The sequence below is a fragment of the Cupressus sempervirens genome, chromosome 4, assembly GCF_028749045.1.
Source record: "Cupressus sempervirens isolate cs-2001-9-10 chromosome 4, ASM2874904v1, whole genome shotgun sequence".
Lineage (NCBI taxonomy): Eukaryota > Viridiplantae > Streptophyta > Pinopsida > Cupressales > Cupressaceae > Cupressus > Cupressus sempervirens.
The window spans coordinates 499,410,167-499,427,412 of NC_143121.1; the positions used below are offsets into that span (position 1 = coordinate 499,410,167).

Sequence of the window (17,246 nt, forward strand, 5' to 3'; positions counted from 1 at the left end):
TCTAGCAAGATTTTATTATCTCATGGAAAAATATATAACACTTAATTGTTTTGCAAATTTTATAATTCAATTATAAATGTGAAAATTTCAATATTATTTATGGTCTTTTGAAATGCAAGATTCTTTTTAAAAAGCATTTCTATTGCTCTATCTTGAGCTATTTCATTCAAAACCTATGCAATTGCTTCCCTTATCATATAATTTGTTTTTCATACTATTAATATATTTTTTCTTCACCTTATTTTAGAATTTGCTAGAACTAATAAATCACAAATACTAACCAATTGATTCTTATTTTGTAATTTACTAATTTTTGATGTCTGTTCAACAAAGGAAAATTGTTATTAAGCTTGAGGATTTTGATAACTTGGAGATCAATCTTGTACACTCATGAGATTGAAAGGTTTAGGAGAGGCTTTCAACTAGGAGCTTCATCATTAGGACGTATAGCCCCTAGCATAGCTTAATTTGTAGTAGTAAGAGTCATTGGCTACCTTCAATTTTTTAGAACTTGCAATGTCCTCTACCCAAAAGCTGCCAATTGTCAATGATTAACTTACATAACCATGAACCGAAATTGAATTTATTTTAAGAAATGATGAATGATTCATCATCAATTCAATAGTTAGAACAATTAAGCCCTAGTCCTTTTTCTTTCTTTAACATGCTAAACTTAAGGTGGATTGGAATTTCTATGACGTAGGGCTCTTGACACCAATCTATAAGTAGGCTTCCCTAAGGCATTGAGACAAAATGTTTTTAACCATCTCAGGATTTTCCCTAAGGTATTGGAAATACATATTCTACCCATCTTGGAATTCACCTATCTTATGAGGATTTACTCCCCCTCTCCTGGATTGATAAAACCTATCCTCTTAAAGGGGCTATAGTAAGTGATTACGGAATAGATATAAGCATTCTAATTCCTTTGAATTACAATTATATATTTCTATGAAAAATATCCATATAAATCTAATCATTGTTACTATGAGATATCTATTTTTATATGTGCATATCTTGATACACACTTATTTGTAATGATTAAAATTTGATATACACACACATAGAACTATATATATATATATATATATCTTTATGTATATTATGTATTATCAATATCGTATATATTATCTTCTATATATATAAATATGAAATACAACTAGTCTATATATATGTTTCTACTATTAATCATCGTACATATTTATCGGTCCACAATATAACCTCAACATACTCATATTTTTTTATTTACTTGTTTGGTATCCTATAATGCACACACATTATGATAATGTCTCTATATTTTATTTTTAATGGTCTTGTTTGCAGCTTGAGACTTGTAGCCAAGGATTTGATGCCTTTTCTGAACCATCGACCCTATCCTTAATATGTATCTGAGCCAAGTTTACCAAGCGATGCAAGTACTTTTGGTCACTACAAATCATGGTGATTCCATGTCAGCTCTCTCTAAGTTGATGGTGCTATCTTTAGCATGAATGTTAAATCATTGCTGCTATTTATTTTATTTTATTTATATTTATTAATAATAAGATAATAAATTTATCTATAATGATATTTTATTTGTTTTTAAATCTATATTTATTAAACCAACAATGTGTTTATCGATAGTGATTAATTATTATGATATCTTTACTCTACACATACTATTATTTATACTATTAATACCTTTTTTGACCAGTAAAAGGCATTAGCCATAATACCAAACCAAACTACAAAAAATAATGGCATCCCCTATTTAAAAAAAATTAGTACTTGAGGGCATTCCCTCAGATTACATGATATCTATGATTCTTTTCCTCTAAAGAGTACATGGGATACCCTGTTTATAAAAATATTTACATAATTTAAAATACAAGTGAGATTTGCTGCTTTTATCAATTTTGATCTGAAGTATATCCATAAAGTTTCTTCGTTCCATGAGCCCTTCAAATTGTCTCTGCACAAACTGCACCGTAGTCTACTATGTAATAGTGTTAGACTGTTAGCAGAACATTGCTAATAATTGTCAGAAGTAAAAATCTTAGCGTTTCAAAATGACGATGATCCAAAATTTCTGAAAATATAAGGGTTTTTCGTAAAATTAACATAAAGAATATTAAAAAATCCCAAATAAATAACTTACGTAATCTGATTATGACATATCTGATATATTTTAAGTCTTTGTAATTATCTGCAGAGTGGAGATTGGTACATTGTATCCTAATAATCTGTTATGTGAATATATACCCTGCTTTGCCAAAAAAACTAAATATAGGAGAGAAATGAAATTGATAATAAGTTTGAGTACAGAAAAGAATGAGGTAAAAGAGAATGACTGAAGAATGGAGGTTAGTGCTATGTCAGGGAAAATCTTTAGATATACTTTATATAATATGTTCAGTATAAGAAGATATGTACGAACATATTATCCGCATTAATTAAACCTTCCTACCTATCTTAAACTAGATTATACTGAAATCAATTATATCAATTCTATTCATCAATTGAAACCTGTCCGGGTATTATTTTCTGGGAAAGCAAACACCGAATCCTAGATCTGATTTGCATAGTTTGTATCACTTGTGTAAATAAGTTGTAAGATACTCACCTATTGATGTGATGATCGATAATGGGGATCATTTTTAGTTCATAAATGTTCGAACCTTTGATGCCTAGGCTTGCAAGTTTATCCGCTTTGTTATTTCGTTCTTTGTAGATATGTTTTAGATTTATATTGTTAAAGTATTTCAAAAGAATGATAATCCTTTGTAGTTTGGAGTTTAAGCACCAATTAGGAGTTGAGCTTATTATGATAGCATTAATTACTTTCTGCGAATCACCTTCAATTATAAGGTTTTGGATTCCAAGCTCCCTGCACATAATTAATCCTTCAGATGTGACATCTAATTTGGCAATGTTATTAGTAGCTGTCCCAATTTTCTTAGCTATTCTGCCACAAATTTCTTTATTCCAATTATGAATGATACATCCAGCACCTGCTGAACCAGAATTTCCATGGGACGCCCTGTCAAAGTTTAGTTTCAACCAATTAGATTGTGGACGAGACCATTTGCAGTTTTGTCTTGCTATTGAAGATTCTTTACTCCCTTGCCAAAATGTGGTGGGATATTTAGGTTAAACCAATCATTTTGAATCTCGTTGTCTCATTGGGATAATATACTATTTGAGGATTTTGTCTTTCTGAATCTGTTATTTGTGACTTCTACGATGCTTGCTTCTATCTTATTAACTAAAATGTTTGGCTTCATTTTCTTGTCAAAAAATATACTTCTATTGCTTTCTTTCCATAGTTCCTATATAAGAATAGATGGAGCAATTCTAGTCAAGTGAAATAATGCATTGTTTTTAAATGGGTGAGGCTGGCTTTTGAAGAGATCGAAGATGTTGTTTGGAAGGGGAAAGTTAAAAAATAGTTTTATCATAACCATAGCCAACAATATTGAGCGAAAGGGCAGTTTAATAGGATATGCAGTAAAAAGCAGATTTTAATCCATGCAGAGGGTCGTGTTAGCTAAAGAATGCAGAAGATTGAGGCAAAAATCATGAGAAAGGTCAGAGAAGCGTCATGTTTCAGAATAACGTAGCAGAAAAATACTAAAAATGGCAACGAAACTCATGTGTTTTGTAGAACAAGAGATCGTGGGTGAATAATAAAAGGTTGCAAAAGACTGTAAAATGCCTAAGCTATTGATAAGAAACAAGAAAAATGAGACCAAAAGTCAGAGACCTGTTTGCAAGGGGAGGAAGATGCCCACAATCTTGAGGGAAAAATGCTAATTTAATGACCTGTGATTTTACACAAAGAAATTGCAAAAAAAATTGGAGGTAACATTAAGATGTAAATTTTGAGCACACTGGGGCAAATATTTTGAAAATTTTGAAGTAATAATTTCAAAAAGGAAATTAATTTTTTTCTGAGAGGTTGGGAATTTGCTCTGATACCATATTAGGGTAAAATAATGAATATGTTCTTAAGCAAAGATCATGAATTATCTATATATGTAAGATACAATAGAATGTTTCTATAACGAACAAGAGAGAGGAAATAGAAACATTCTTGGAGAGTGGAAAAGAAAGTTTCCATAATGAACAGAAGAAATTTATGGAAACATTACAAAAAGAGTGACGATTAGAAAAAGACGGAAGAGAGAGTAAATAGAAATTATCTAATATTGTAATAGGCCCAAGTAAACATGCCTGCTTTGGGTAAACACAGATTATCCCAACATAGCTAAAGTGGAACCTTTGAGCAGTTCCAGTTTTGTTTATTAACGAGGTTTGGTATCCATCTTTAACACTATAGATTCTAGTTTTAGATCCTAGCCAGACTAGGGAATCATGCAAGCTCTTGGGATTAATAGATCTCGTATCCAAAAGAGAAGATAATTCTAATTATTTGTCATTAGTCAAAGTGGTTTTGTCAAGGGATTTGCATTCCCATTCTAGACTTGGATCTCCCTTAGGGAACACCACATAGTTGTTTAGGTTTCCCCCCATACATTGGAGAGAGTGGTCCTAATATTAGGGGATTCTATTTCGGAAAGCGAAGAATAGTCTCCCTACCTAGACCTATATCCCAAGATTTTTTTTTTGAGATTATATTTCTACATTCCAACATAAAGTTCCACACTTTGGAACCTCTCAAAGGATTAAGTGTTCTAAAGATATTTGTAGAGTTGTCTGGATCGAGGTATTTGTTATAAAGGATTCTAGCCCATTTTTTGTGTGGATTCTGATACATTCTTCAAATCAACTTGACACCCATGGTCTGGTTATTAGTACTTTTATTAGTGCATTGATTAATATTATATATTTATTTATGTATATTTTTAAAATACATACATACATATATATATATATATTATATAACATGGGTTTGTTTATACTATTAATTTATATCATTGTTTTTCCAAAATTAGATAAGGAGCTGTATATTAATTTCAAGATCACCTTTGTATTGATTACATATGATATATCTATTACAACTCATGACATACCATCCCTCCCAAAATTGCTTGCCCTTAAGCAATTATCAATTTGAGTACCTATCATGATTACTCTTAATTAGAAAGTAAATTATGATCTTATCTAAATTATTTCATAATGGTGTTTATTGAATCAAATTCATCATTTGCATGATAGAAAGTGTTGTTATCTATCATACTCAAGGCCATATAAATGAAAATATGAAACACATATATGAATATATGATGACACAAAGCATACATATGAATGCATGAAGACAAAGTGTATTCACAAAGCATGCACATTAATGCATGAGGATACATAGTAGACACAAAGAATACATATAATACAAATGGCTCTTCTTACTGACTAGTATACATGTATTGATTCATCATATTGCAATTTAACCGTGGAGATTTCTAGAGCTCTAGGATATGAAAGCATCATGGTTCCTTTGTAAAGCTCCATCTATATGTTGTTTCCTTTTCTTATGATTTTTCGCTCTTAAGATTGGCTTCGTTGTGCCTTGTTTTCTTGCTTGGGTGCTTCTGTTTCTTTGTCGAAAATTGCTTAGATTTTGTGGACTCCTCTTTCCTTCCACATCTATGCGCTGGTCCCGATTTCTCTTTACATCTAAAACACCTCTTTTTTTTTTCTTTAGATTCTTCTCTATGGAAAATGTGCCCTTGTTGCCAAGGTTCTTGGTATTTGAAGCATAAATTCTCTTTCTCAAGTTCATCTTTGAAATCAAAACCTTGTCCTACCTATCTTCCTTATGAAAAGTTTTTGTATGTTGCCTTGCAACTTTGATATTTGTAGATGACGTTTCTAAACTTAAGGCTATTTCAAAAGCATCATCTTGGGTAGTTTGTTTGAAGGCAGCCACCAATCCCTTCATTGATTCTTTTAGCCCATCCACAAATAGATAAATTAGGTTTTCCTCATCTATTCCTACAACTCTTATTGAAATCTTTTGGAACCTAGAGATGTATTTATTGAGTGTCCCTGTTTGCTATTGCTAAGTCAAATATTTGAAATCTTTTTGGGGATGTTTATGGTCAAACCTTTTGTTCAACGTTTGTGAGAATTCTTTGTAAGGAGTAATATTCTGGTGGCCTTGGGTGAAGATACCATGGTGCCACCAATCATGGGCTGTGCCTTCCAAGCGCAGCATGGCAAATTGGATTGTATCCTTGTTTGTCACAGCTGAGGGTTAAGTATTTTATTGTTGGAGCCATCAATGAGTCATGCTTTTTTCTGATTTGTCAAAGCTTGAGAGGCTCACCTTATTTATCTTATTTTGTTAAATTCTTGTATCTTTGCAGATACCTTAGTTGGTGCTTAGTAGAAATGAGTTCATGTTCTAAAGTAGGATCTCCCCCTTTGTTTTGAAGTTCAAATTCTGTTTCATTTAGTATAATTTGTAGATCATATTCTTCCTTATTCCTTTCCCTGGCTTTCTTTGTTCCAACAATTTGGTAAATTTTCCTTCATGCCTCCACCAAGTCCATTGCTTGACCGGTCTCTCTGAGTGATTACACATTTTGGACAAGAGCATCACCATTTTAATAGCATCCTGAGTATCAGGGTCTTTTAGAAGAGAGGTATTCAATTTAAACACTTTATCCCTAGAAGTAGAATTGTTGTCGAGCCCATTGTGATTGATAAGAATCTTACTGTGAATGGGAGTGTGGTCTGAGATAGATGCAGGAGAAACTTCCACAGGTTTGTGCCCCAAAGTAGACTGAAAGGAGAAAAAAGAAGAATCACCATACATCCTATCTAGTCTGCAAAAGAATATATTATTGCCTCCTTGGTTATTACACCAGGTGAGCCATATATCCTTGAAATTATTCCCCATTTTTTCAAGAGGATCTAGAAGGTTAAAACATCTTTTGAATTTTAGCCAAAAGTATTGCTCATTACTTTTCCAGGAGTGCTTTAATCCTCCGTGTTTATCACAACCATATTTCACCATATTGAGATCACCCACAAAAATCCAGTAAGCCTTAGGTAGCTTAGAGGAGCACCATTCCCACAGTTTCGCCCTCTCCCTGTAATCATTAGGGGCATAGATGTTGCATAACCCAATTAATTCCTCATTCTGTATAAAAATCACCCAAATTGCTCTTTGACAAGGTGAGCATCCATGCTGCACAATAAGTTCAGCCCACTTAGGAATCACAAGAATGGCAACACCACCTTTCCCTCTATCATGATTTAAATGAAAGCCTATGGCTCTATCCCAAAGAAATTTCAGCATACAAGATGCCTGAAAGCCAACCACCTTAATCTCTTGCAGACAAATAATGTCTTTGTGCTGAAGTTTATTGCACCATCTTCTAACAGTGAATTTTGTATCTGCCATTTCCAGTCCTCTAACATTCCAACTGTGAAGGTTTATCATCATGAGGGACTTATTTGGGGGGAGGCCTCTGATTCTTATATAATCTGTTAAAGCAATTAGGAATAACATTCTTATTACTGTCATAAATATATATATTTTTCCAATAGTAATCATCATACATATGTATCGTTCCACAATATAACCCAACATATTCTGTGAAATTTAATCACCTGTTCGCTATCCTGCAATGCACAAACAGTATTATAAGGTCTCTGCAGATTAATTTTTAATGGTCTCGCTTTGCAGCTTGAGACCCCTGGCCAAGGATTCAATGTCTTTTTTGATCCATTGGCCCTATCCTTAAAATGTAATTGAGTAGTGTTTATCAAGTGATGCGACTGCTTTTGGTTGTTATTGGTCATGTTGATTTCCTGTCAGCTCTCTCCAAGTCGTTGTCACTGCCTTTTTACATACGAATGCTAAATCACTGTTGGTATATATTTAATTTTTTTGATATTTATCAACAGTAAGATAATAATATATTTATCAATAATGATAATTCATTTATATTTATGAAGACACCAATATGTTTATCGATAAGGGATTAATGATTATTATATCTTTACTCATAATAATATTAATATTATATATACATTTATTAATGTATTTATTTCTATATGTATATATTCATTTGAAATATTATAACATGGGTTTGTTTATACTATTTAGTTATATATTATAAGATATATATTATATATATATATATCTTTACGAAATTAGATATGGAGTTATATATTAATTTCGAGATCACTTGTGCACTGATATATTTAATATATCTATTACTGCCCATGACAGAACTTTATACCTAGCATGCAGGTTGACTTTGTACAAACTATATTGTAATAGAAAGTTTGTCGATTGTAACCATCTAGTTATTAGTTATGCATTCCAAAGAATGCTCTCTGCAATGCAGTATAATTAGCCATATGGATATAAACAACAGAATGCTATTTTCTACAATCCATGGGTAAAAGACTAAAAATCTATTTATATGCTCTATTTCTATATGCTATGTAAATGCCCTTAAATTAAATCAGTAATTTTTCATCTTTTTTTTAACACTTTTCTACATTTTCTTTGATATCTGATTTTTAGCCATTTACTCCATTTTTTCAAAACATCTTTCACTTTTTTTTTTCAGTAATAATGTTTATTTTATTAAAAGATAAAGAAACATTACATAAACTAGAGGAGTTTATTGAAAACAACTTCAGACTTGCACCAATGGAGTCCTTACTATGAACAATCCATCCAAAAGTTCTGCCACTACCATTACACGAAGTTTTACAATGTAACATCAAGTTCACAAAATTCGGCATTCAGTGATGCCTTAACACCCTGAAAAACCAGAGCATAAGAATGACAGTCATTACACCCTTGATATTTACAACTTTGTCGATGATGAGTTTTTTTCCTTGTAATCATCAGACTTACATTATAAACCAATTTCGTTCCTTCCTGATTGTCTTGCTATTCACATTTTGCAAAATTAAGCAAAATAGGGCTCAAATCCTGCCCTAACCAGATCTTTCTAAAGTCTGTAGTCCATACTTCAAATGAAATTGGCAATAAAACTTCTGCCATGAAGTTCTTACACTTCAATGGAAGACCAGACTATTGGCAATTTGCCAATTTTTACAAAAACTTAAAAGAAAATCAAAACAAAAGACAACAACCCAACCAGACCAAACACTAGAGAGAGAGGGAAGATTACCCAGACTTCATCCACGGGCACGAGGGACGAAGCCTTGAATTCTTTCTCTAAGCATGGTATTGATTTGAGCCTCATACCAATCTTCCTCAACCTTGTTTCCTCTTAGCTCTTGCAACTTCTCTTCATCAAATGCAGTCCATCCCAGATGAGCCTTCATTTATGCAATGCCATCATCAATAATATGTTACTTAACCAATAATTTTTGGGTAAATCAAGCCTTCCTTACCTTCTTGAATCTTTTATGCCTAACCTTTCATCAAACCTCCAGACAAATGGAGTGTACTTCGTGCTTGGTATTTTTTCAAGACCAGTCTGCTTCTCACCGAAATTAATTCTAATGCCTGGAATGGAGACCTCCAGAATTTTCATCTAAACCCAACAATGCCCCAGGAGGAACCAACTTCATCATCATAAATCTTACTATGTCTTTACCTTCACCCAACTGCTGTGTCCATGTCATAATCATTGGATAGATGTTTGTGTTGGTGTGATGGCAAATTTTTGTGCTGTGATGATGAAAATGGTTTTGTTGTTTCTGGTATTGTAGTTTGAATGCGATTTCCATTGTTCACAGACTCAAGCTGATTTCACTCTGCTGATTCTCCACAAATTTACAATGATTTTTAGTTTGAGGGCACATACCTCAATTACTTAAGGTGGTTATCAATGGAAATGCAATTAAAGACTTGTCACATCCATCTTAGTACTTCGAAAAAAGGACAACACCTCAACTCCATCGGCTGCATGTTGCATTAATGGGAAGGGGAATGGTGGCTAACTCAGTGTGTAGGGGAATAAATGTTAGGTTGATTTCATTCCTCCCATTTGACATTGATGAAATTCTCAAAAGCAATTTCAAGCAAGATAAGGTTTAAAACCTGTTTGGACATTGTGTCAGCCTCCCTGTTCCCTTGTCTTTTTATGTGTGATAACATAATGATAAAATCCTCAAAGAATGCTGTCTCATCATTGATTTTGGAGATGGAGTTCTGGAGGTGCCATCCCTCCATGTCACCTTTTATAATGGCGTTTATGATTATTTGCGAATCACCTTCAACATGTAGTCCTGTGGCTCCTAATTTTTTTGAGGTTCTGATTTCCAGTAGCGCTGCCTCAGCTTCTGCAACATTATTTGTTGCATTCATAAGATGTTTGCCTCCACAAGCAACGAGATCCCCTTTTGAATCTCTTATTATTAATCCTGCCCTAGAAGAGCTTTGGAAAATACTTTCACTTTTGATTCGTGGATCTTTTCCTAAATTATTTGTGCTGCTATTATCTAAACAATATATTATATATGAAATATAAATTCTAGGGAGAATTGTAAATGTAACTCATGTGATGTAGTTTTTTCTTTTGAATTGCAGCAAATTGATAATGTTGTATTCAATTTCTGTTGAGTTTGTATCTCTCTTTTCTTGGTGATAAGCACTTAAATTTACAGATTTTGATATTGAAGCTGCAATGCAGAAGTGAATTCTGAGTATGGGAAACTAATCAAACCACATCTTCTCCACTTCTAGCTATGTTAGGTTTTACCTTGGGTGCAAGGGAAAGCTTCAATATCACCAGCAAATGGTTATAGAAGTGTAAAGTATGTAATTTTTGAAGACAAGTGTGACTTAAGTATTGTACTGAGGAGCATTAGAGAAATTCTCACTGGTCATTAGTTTTTATATGATAGATCAAGAAAGAGGACAACTATTTGTGTACTTATTTGTTGTAGTAGCCCCTTTGAATTAATTGCAAAAAATGATCATATTGCAACTGTCACTACCAAAGCTAGTTTTTCCTCTGGCAAGTATTGCAGATTAAACTATTGTATTTCGGTGAGCTGTTACAATTCTGATGTAGTTTACACTATTCATACCTCTTTAAATACCTGATTTATTACAGTAAGTAGTATGGTGAAATTAATATCATATTGCTTATAAAAGTTCTGATATTTTGTGGATTGAGTTTGAGATGAGTGATATTGATGTGTATCCATAAATGCATTGACACATTTCAGTTCCCTTGATAAGGATTTGGACATGTAGGAGGATCCTTTGGTGCATCTTCATCAACTTTCCAGTGTATTTGTGGTGTTTATAATTCAACAAACTTGACTCTCAAGAGAATTTTGAAGATGCAGACCGTCAATGTGCCAAGAATAAGTGAAATTCGTTATTTGACGTGATTCTATTGATGTATATAATTTGATGATGGCATCATGTTTATAGCTATTAACATCTTGGAATATAGTAAGATTTGTGTGCGAGTCTATATTACTTCTTAAATAATTAAATGTCCATGTAATACTAAGTAAATAAATAAACAATAGTTGCCAAGGCATTGATATTGTTAGTAGCAACTACTTGAATTTTAAAAAAGTATATCAGTCAACATGTTAATAAACAATCCAATAATTTACAGGCATTCAAGTTATTATCTATGGATTTTTCAAATATTAGATTTGTCTGCTCAGTAAATTGACAATCAAGGCTTTGTTTGTATTGTTACTTAAAAAAAATTCTTACAAGCTTCAAATGTAGGTTTATGTAAAAAAAATAATTAAGGCTTTCATGGGCAATTATATCGAGACCAAATTCTGGATTAATTTAGTACTTGTTTATGGTCTGACAGATCAAGTGAGGTGCCTTTGCCATCTTCAGGGAGAGGCAGCTCATTCGAAATGTCAGACCTTAAATGATCACATTGTTGATTTTTTAATTAAAAAAATCAATAAACATTTTGAATTTCATTGCTCAATTTCTGAAATGAGAATTTGGATGATTAATGGTAAATATATGTTTTTTGTGTAACAAATCAGCCAATAATCTATAATTCCTTGATATCTGAGATGAGAAATTTGGTAAATATATTTTTGTAATTTCTGTGACTCAAAATTTAACTGATTTCAGGTGGGAGCACCCAGCGTAGGGCTCAGATCCGGGTTGCTGTTCTTGAGTTCGTTACAAAGGAGATGATTGCTATCAAAAGCCAATCAGTGAGGAGATCTGTGGCGGCACTTACAAGGTATTTGAGTTTGAAAGCTCCAGAGAAGACCGAGGCCCAATCACTTACGGTGGAGGCAATTCTGATGATTGTTAGAGGGTTGAGTGGTAGGGAACAGAGGGAATTTGGAATTTTTGTGGCTAAGCTGTCGCTAGGAAAGCCTCGATATTGACTAATTGCTGTGGATCTGGTCATTTCCCTTCTTGGAGGTCTGCCTGATCCTTTGGGTCTGAACAGACAGGTTGAGGTTGAAAGAGAGGACAGCTCTATCTTCAAGCAAATGGAAAATACAGATTTTTTCAGGATTGAAATGAGGCTGATGGTTTGAACAAGGAAACAGGCAATGGGGACGAGGATGCCATGTTGGATGGCACTGAATTCTCTGATAAGGACATTCAAGGATCTGCCAATGTTAATTTCAATGCCAATTGTAGCAAAGCGAGTCCACATACAACAAAACCCATTTGGTGGGGAGAGAGATGCCTTGAGGCCCTGCTTCACCGTTGTTCTGACAAAGTGCCTGCAATACGTTATCCCGTGCCCTTACAAACATGGCCCAAGCTATTGATATTCTTTCAGCCAACATGAAACGTTGGATTCATTTGCAAGGATTAATGGGCTTTCGGGGTGCTGAAAATAATATGGTTCATGGGTTGAATGTACAGCCGTCAGATGCTGAAAAGTGCTTCACTCCAGGGCAGGAGTGCCCCTCCTTTGGATGTCAAACACCTTCACCTCATTCCAATGCAGATGGTCTAGGTGCAACACCAATCACTCCAGGGGTAGCTCATATTGATTTAGGATTTCTTTTGAGGAGACTGTGTATGGATGATAAAGTGGCTGTTCGGAAAGCTGCTTTGATTCTGATGACAAAGACAACAACTCTTTTGGGGAAACCTCCAGATGAGACAATGCTGCAAGCAATGGGGGCAGCCTGTGGTGATCCCATGGTTAGCATTAAGAAGGCTGGACTGCTAGCTCTCTCAGAGGTGCAGTTGCATATTACTTTTGATAATTATTAATAATAGTCTCTAAATCAAATACTACAAAATGTTTATGGTTTAACAAATATAATTAGGAGCCTCTGTATTGTTTGCCTTATTTTTACACTTTGAATATGGTCTGAAATCCATACAAACCTATTTGTTGGAAAATACACAACATGTAATGTCCCCACTTTAGCAGTCGACCAAGTGTGTGTGTGTTAGTCTAGTTCTACATGAGCCCGAGGGCTAACGAAGGGTTTGAAGGGATCTTAGAGTGTTTTGGCCTAGTCATCTCTAGTTTGGGCCAAAACAGAGTTGATTTACTTAGTCTCAGGCATACTTACTATTTTTAGTAAGTCAACAGGGCACAGGGGAGGTTAGTTTTGGTGATTGAATTTGATACTCCGCGGCGAGAGCTTTCCGACGAGCTATAACTTGTGCTATTTTGAGTCCGATAGCTAATATATTTTTATGCTTGAAGTATTATTAAAGTAATATATTTATAGAAATGTGTGCAAATCAAAAGGGGTGCCTAAGGGAGACATAAGTGATTATTTTAATATGTTTTATATCGCACATCTTTTATCCCACATTGCTCGTGTGTGTGGAATGGACCTTTGGAGAAAGAATAAAAGGGAGTGTTAGTGGCTTAATTCGGCAGGTTGAATATGAGAAGAAAATGGATGTGTGAGTTGTAGATATGTTCTTGGCATTAGAGGATGTCTATCCTCTCGTGTGACATTCTAGACGTCATTCCCTTAGGGTTTGGCCTTTGAAATTCATTGCTATCAGCTTTATATCCGGCGGATTGGGTGCATTTCCAGCTACAACCAAGTTCTTGTAACAAGTTACTGTAGCTTCTGAGTTACTGTAGTAACGCGTCATTGTAGTAGCCACATCCCTACAGCAGTGCGTCATTGTAGCAGCCGTGTCATTGTAGCAAGTTACTGTAGCAGTTTCATTGTAGCAACCGAGTTACTGTAGCAGTTGCATCTTGTTTGCAGCAGGTCAATGCAAGGGCCACACTCTCAACTATTTGATTTAAACAATGTTTGTTCCGATTTATTACTGGAGTATTCAGTGAGTCAGCTTTGCACTTTTTATTAAATTTTGGAAATCAATATAAATATAGTGTGCTAGTTTTTTCTGCAATATATGTTATGCTTTTTTCAATTCCTATATTTATGTTACATGCCAAGCACAACATGATACATACAACCTTTTAGAGCCATAAGGGTTGTAGCATATAACGGAGACTGCAAGCTAAGGGTTTGATAAAATTACCATATAGTTGTGAATACTTGTAAGCAGATTTTGGGGGTATTCATTTCACAACACTTACAGATTTATGCATTGTAGATAGTATGAATCACCTCAGTCTTGTTCTGGTGTATGAAATATAGTGGATAAATCTTTTCCATGGTTGCAATTGCCTTCTTAGATTGTAACCCTTTCTGCAAAGTTTTATGATTATTGGAGCATTCTTTTGGTTTTGTTTTTCTAAATTGAAACATCAATTGTTATGCAAGGATTTTGCATAACAGAATGTTTTGCTAATGTGATGCAATCCTCTAAGAGCAAAAGACATAATGCACAAGTCCATTGCAAGAGGGAGAGCCTCAAGTAGGAGACCAAAATATTGAAATAGTTTCAACTCTATGAAAGAGAAACCGAATTGCAAACTAGTAACATGCTTTAGTTTATCTTTGTTTAAGAATCTGACTTTAAAGAGTCTCTTAACACAATGAATACCAACTTTATGTACAAACCAATAAAGAGATTCAGTTACATATCTTACAATGAATGCCCTGTTGTTTGCATCGAGATAAATGTTTCCTTGTTGGCCAATAGCAGATCATTAAGAGATCCTGTTGCGCCTTCACTACCCCAGTCTATAAATGCATTATGAATATCAAATGGTCCATGTTGTTATTGTTGTTATTTGAATGAGGGTGCTGCCAGAAATTAGTATGAGTGCACGCTAACCACTATCATATTGAGGGCTTATAAATGACTTTAATAATAGTGAATGTTTTTGAACCACAATATAAGAATGCAATAATCAGAAATACAATAACAGATGACTCAGTTATTGTCCTGGGCAAAACCCTCCTCCAGAGGGAAACAACCCAGCCCGCCAAAGATAGATCCTTTATTGCATGCTTCAAACAATTTCAGTTTTCTTGGGCTTATGATTGTTCACTTAACAAACAGTCCATAAGTCTAAGTCTCACACTCAGATCAAGATAATGATGCAATACAAAATATGTGAGATGCTCAGTACTTCTACACAGTGCCAAAATACACAAGTCTTCACACTATTAGAAATTTCAATAACAGATAATGATACATGGTTCTGAGTGCTGCAAGATATGATCATTAAGAAACTATAGGCTGAACAACAATAGCCTATGGTAATATGTCTCTACACACAAATATGATAATGATGTGTCTTTTATGCAATAATACTCGGAACAGAAAAATTGATCAAAAAACTTTCTAGATACAGGAGCAAATTCTCTGCATGAGACCATGCTACCTTTGCTAATTATGATTCAACATGTAATGCCAGCTCTGAATGCAGAAGCTTAACCAACTGATTTTACAGAATATACACCACAGCATACTATGACAACATCATTTGAAGAGGGCTGTCAGTGGACTGGAGAACTGTCAAATTCAGGAAACAAACTACCACTACAATGACTGAATCATCGACTTCCATAACTGTCGACTTACATAAATAAGGCATGCCAGCCACGATAAAGGTATGCTAATTATGATTCAACACATAATGCCATCTCTGAATGCAGAAGCTTAACCGACTGATTTTACAGAATGTACACCACAGCGTACTATGACAACATCATTTGAAGAGGACTGTCAGTGGACTGGAGAACTGTCGAATTCAGGAAACAAACTACCACTACAATGACCGAATCATCGACTTCCATAACCTTTGACTTACATAAATAAGGCATGCCAGCCAGGATAAAGGTATGCTAATTATGATTCAACACATAACGCCATCTCTGAATGCAGAAGCTTAACCGACTGATTTTACATAATGTACACCACAGCATACTTTACAACATCATTTGAAGAGGATTGTTGGTGGACCGGAGAACTGTCGAATTCAGGAAACAAACTTCCACTACAATGACTGAATAAACATAACCGTCGACTTACATAAATAAGGCATACCAGCCAGGATAAAGGTACGTGTACTTTGCCAAGTCATCAAATACCTGGCACCAAGGTTGATGCTCTGTGTGCGAACAAAGGCACTTGATGCTCCATGTGTGAACAAGGAAGCGCGAATAAATGATTTTCTCACAGCTATAAAACTTTAACACTCTGTCTTAGCAAGAAAGAGATTATTTATTATGGTAGGTACACATAGTTGCAACCTAAGTCATAGGATTTGGCGAATATCAACCATGGCGTTCGGATTTTGCTGAATTTCTAATTTAAAAAAACGATAAAATTCGCCCTATGTTTGTATGCTAAACACGGACAATTTAGCCATATCTTTATAACAACTGTGTCTCTGTGTCCAGGTGAGTGCAGACTGAAAAATATGCTTTGTGTTGATGAAGATGCACTGCAATCTCCATTTGCAAATCCTTTTGCGCTACATCGTGCCGTGACCTGACCTCTTGCGCCCGACCAATGATGGCTGTTGTTTTGATTTTATTTCGGCTTTGTAGGCTTTTCCTAATATTTGATATAGTTTAGAACATTATGAATATTTTCTATGTTACCATATTCACTGGTCCACCCCCAAATTTGGAAGTCGATTCCCTCGATATTTGAATTTGGTTTGAATTCATATCAGATTTGCATTTTTCTGGAAAATTCGCTGTAAAATCGCCACGCAGAACCCTAGTTGAATGTGATGAGACTTTGACCAACTTCAGACCTCTCCCGATGATTTGGAACTATCTTTATGTTTTTTCCAGTGAATTTTGACCGACTTTTCTGTGATGCTGCTGTGGGTTTTGTTTTTTAGTTAAGTTTATTATTATTATTTTCAGTCTCACCAAATAGGACATGGTAATCTTCGAAAGATCTCCATCACATCGTATTTTTTCATCTACAACTTCCACAGATTAGCTGGCACCTCCCTTGCACAGAATATGCACACAGAAAAAACAAAAAT

General features: G+C 34.4%; 1 pseudogene across 1 annotated transcript in view; it reads left to right on the forward strand.

The window, feature by feature from the left end:
* The window catches only part of LOC149562124 (condensin-2 complex subunit CAP-D3-like), a 110,600-nt pseudogene that overhangs the window by 57,642 nt on the left and 35,712 nt on the right, over positions 1-17,246 (forward strand). The window contains exon 2 of the transcript XR_016363895.1: positions 12,005-13,087. The product of XR_016363895.1 is annotated as a condensin-2 complex subunit CAP-D3-like (transcript). The remainder of the gene's footprint in view (positions 1-12,004; positions 13,088-17,246) is intronic.